Source organism: Thamnophis sirtalis, unplaced genomic scaffold (assembly GCF_051295495.1).
Source record: "Thamnophis sirtalis isolate CommonGarterSnake01/CBP01778 unplaced genomic scaffold, rThaSir2_p1.2 scaffold_1, whole genome shotgun sequence".
In the NCBI taxonomy this organism is placed as follows: domain Eukaryota; kingdom Metazoa; phylum Chordata; class Lepidosauria; order Squamata; family Natricidae; genus Thamnophis; species Thamnophis sirtalis.
This window is the reverse complement of record NW_028261381.1, coordinates 181,901,031-181,904,812: the sequence shown is the minus strand read 5'-3', so window position 1 is coordinate 181,904,812 and position 3,782 is coordinate 181,901,031.

Sequence of the window (3,782 nt, the reverse complement as noted above, 5' to 3'; positions counted from 1 at the left end):
GTGTTGGCTGCTGCAAGGAAGCTCCGGTTGATGCGGGGAACCAAGGCTGGCGTGGCAGAGGGGCAGGTGGGCACGCCGCTCGGACCCTGGCCAAGCAGGGATTGACAGGGCCTGCGCCCCCCACCCCAGATCTCCCCACTCCCTCCCAAACGGTGAGTCTGGGGGATTTGCATGTTGGGGAGGGCAGAGAGAGAGAGAGAGAGAGTTGGGATGCCAGGTGGGTGGGTGTGGGTGGGTGTGGGGACTACAAGTTTGCATCCTGCCTTTTTCCTGGTGCATTTGTGAGTCGCCTGGCAGGGGATATTTTTTGGGGGGATTGTAGGGGTGTGTGTGTAGGGTTCAGCCAATGCACACCCCTTTTAAACCCTGCGCATTTCTCTCCTCGTACGGATCTGTGTTTGCGGGATGCCCAGACGTGCTTCGGGCTACCCAGCGGCTTGCCTGCCAATGGTGCCAGCGGCTTTGCCCGGCTGCTTCCCCCCCCCACACACACACAGTGAGGGTCTTTTGGTGGGTGGGTCGGGAGTGGCACAAGACAAGGAAGATCCATCGCAAAGCAGGGTGCGCCGGATCTTGGTGGCTAAAGGGGTTTTTTTAGAGACCCTGGTGAATTCACACCGACAGCGAAGGTTGCCGTAATGGCTACAGATTCAGTCGCCGGGTGGAGAGAGGCGTTCTCCAGACCGGGTTTTCCGACCTGGTGGGACTACAATTCCCATTCCAGAAGGAAAGGAGGAGGGGGAGGAAGAAGAAGAAGGAGGGGAGGAGGAGAAAGTTGAGGTGGAGAAGGATCAGAAGGAGAAGGAGAATGGGGGAAGAAAGAGGAGGGAAGGAGGACGAGGTGGAAGGATGAGAGGTAGCAAAAGGAGAAGGAGGTGGTAGGAAGGATGGAAGGGAGAAGGAGGAGGAGGAGGAGGAGGAGGAGGAGGAGGAGGAGGAGGAGGAGGAGGAGAAGAAGAAGAAGAAGAAGAAGAAGAAGAAAGATGAGGTGGAGAAGGATAAGAAGGAGAAGGAGAATGGGGAAAGAAGGAAGAGAGAAGGAGAAGAAGGACGAGGTGGAAGGATGAGAGGTAGCAAAGGAGAAGGAGGTGGTAGGGAAGGATGGAAGGGAAAAGGAGGAGGAGGAGAAGAAGAGAAGAAGAAGAAACAACAAGAGGAGAAGGAGAAAAGCCAAGAGGAGGAAAAGAAAAGAGGAGGAGGAAGAGGGAGGAGGAGGAGGAGGAGAAGAAGAAGAAGAAGAAGAAGAAGAAGAAAGAAGAAGAAGAAGAAGAAGAAGAAGAAGAAGAAAGATGAGGTGGAGAAGGATAAGGAAGGAGAAGGAGAATGGGGAAAGAAGGAAGAGAGAAGGAGAAGGAGGACGAGGTGGAAGATGAGAGGTAGCAAAAGGAGAAGGAGGTGGTAGGGAAGGATGGAAGGGAGAAGGAGGAGGAGGAGGAGGAGGAGGAGGAGGAGGAGGAGGAGGAGGAGGAAGGAGGAGGAGAAGAAGAAGAAGAAGAAGGAAAGATGAGGTGGAGAAGATAAGAAGGAGAGAGAGAATGGGAAAGAAGGAAGAGAGAAGGAGAAGAAGGACGAGGTGGAAGGATGATGAGGTAGCAAAAGGAAGAAGGAGGTGGTAGGGAAGGATGGAAGGAAAAGGAGGAGGAGGAGAGAAGAAGAAGAAGAAAAAGAAGAAGAAGAAGAAAGAGAAAGGGAGGAGGAGGAAGAAGGAGGGCTCCTCACTGCGAGCCCCCGGGGGGAAGGTCTCCCAAGGATCGATGAGGAGGCTGTTTGTGGGTCTCTGGTGAGTCCTGCTTGGCTTCTTACGGATGTCACAGCCCAGGAGGGGCTTTGTCACCAGAGGGGGGGCCTCCCGGTGTGTCTCTGTCTGAGTTGCTGCCCTGAGCTCCTTCTGCCCAGCCGGCAGCCTCATCCAGAAAGTCCCGGGGGATTTATTTTCTTTACACCTGGGATGCTATTCGCACAACCATGCTGAGGACTGCGGCTTTCCAGGCCCTTCAGGCAGGAAATCCACCCGGGGTGCATTGACTGGGCTTCCAATTCTGGGGGAAGTTCAGCCTTTGAATACAAATGCAAACCAGGAAAAAAACAGTGCGGCCGGATTTGGATTTCTCCTGCCAGGAAAGTGGCTGAATTCTCTGGCGGTTGAAATGGGGGGATTTTTTTTTTCCCCCTCCCTTCTGGTCGAGGGGCTGTCGGGACGACACTTCCAAAAAAGTTGCAAAACAAAACAAAACAAAAGCAACGTCACAATTATATCAGGTGAAATGACAAACGTTGCCGTCGTTGTGGGTCTCCTCACAATCAAAATGGGGCGTCCGGCTTTGATTTTTGTTCTTTGAAATCCCTACAAGTTTGTGGCTGCAGACTTCGGCTCTCTGAATGGGATGGAAGAGAAGAAAACAAGAGGAGTAGAACACAGCAGAAGAGAATCAGAAGAGGAGAGAGAACAACAGAAGAGAATTTAGAATAGAATTTAGAATAGAATTAATAGAATAGAATTAACAGAAAAGAATTTAGAATAGAATTTAGAATAGAATTAATAGAATTTAGAATAGAATTGAGAATAGAATTAATAGAATAGAATTTAGAATAGAATTTGGAATAGAATTTAGAATAGAATTTAGAATAGAATTAATAGAAAAGAATTTAGAATAGAATTTAGAATAGAATTGAGAATAGAATTGAGAATAGAATTGAGGATAGAATTTAGAATAGAATTAATAGAAAAGAATTTAGAATAGAATTTAGAATAGAATTGAGAATAGAATTGAGAATAGAATTGAGGATAGAATTGAGGATAGAATTTAGAATAGAATTGAGAATAGAATTAATAGAATAGAATTTAGAATAGAATTTGGAATAGAATTTAGAATAGAATTAATAGAAAAGAATTTAGAATAGAATTGAGAATAGAATTGAGAATAGAATTGAGGATAGAATTGAGGATAGAATTTAGAATAGAATTGAGAATAGAATTAATAGAATAGAATTTAGAATAGAATTTGGAATAGAATTTAGAATAGAATTTAGAATAGAATTAATAGAAAAGAATTTAGAATAGAATTTAGAATAGAATTGAGAATAGATTTAGAATAGAATTTGGAATAGAATTTAGAATAGAATTAATAGAAAAGAATTTAGAATAGAATTTAGAATAGAATTGAGAATAGAATTGAGAATAGAATTGAGGATAGAATTGAGGATAGAATTTAGAATAGAATTGAGAATAGAATTTAGAATAGAATTTAGAATAGAATTAATAGAAAAGAATTTAAAATAGAATTGAGAATAGAGTTGAGAATAGAACTGAGAATAGAATTGAGAATAGAATTTAGAATTTAGAATTTTAGAATTTAGAATTTAGAATTTAGAATTTAGAATTTAGAATTTAGAATTTAGAATTTAGAATTTAGAATTTAGAATTTAGAATTTAGAATTTAGAATTTAGAATAGAATTGAGAATAGAATTTAGAATAGAATTAATAGAAAAGAATTTAAAATAGAATTGAGAATAGAATTGAGAATAGAATTTAGAATTTAGAATTATTTAGAATTTAGAATTATTTAGAATTTAGAATTGAGAATTGAGAATAGAATTGAGAATAGAATTAATAGAATAGAATAGAAACATAGAATAGAAATATAGAATAGAACAGAGCTGAAAGGAATCTTGGAGGTCATCTAGTCCAACCCCACACCCAAGCAGGAGACCCTGCACCATTTCTGACCGAGGGCTGTCCTGCCTCTTCTTGAAAGCCTCCAAGGATGAAGCTCCCATAGGC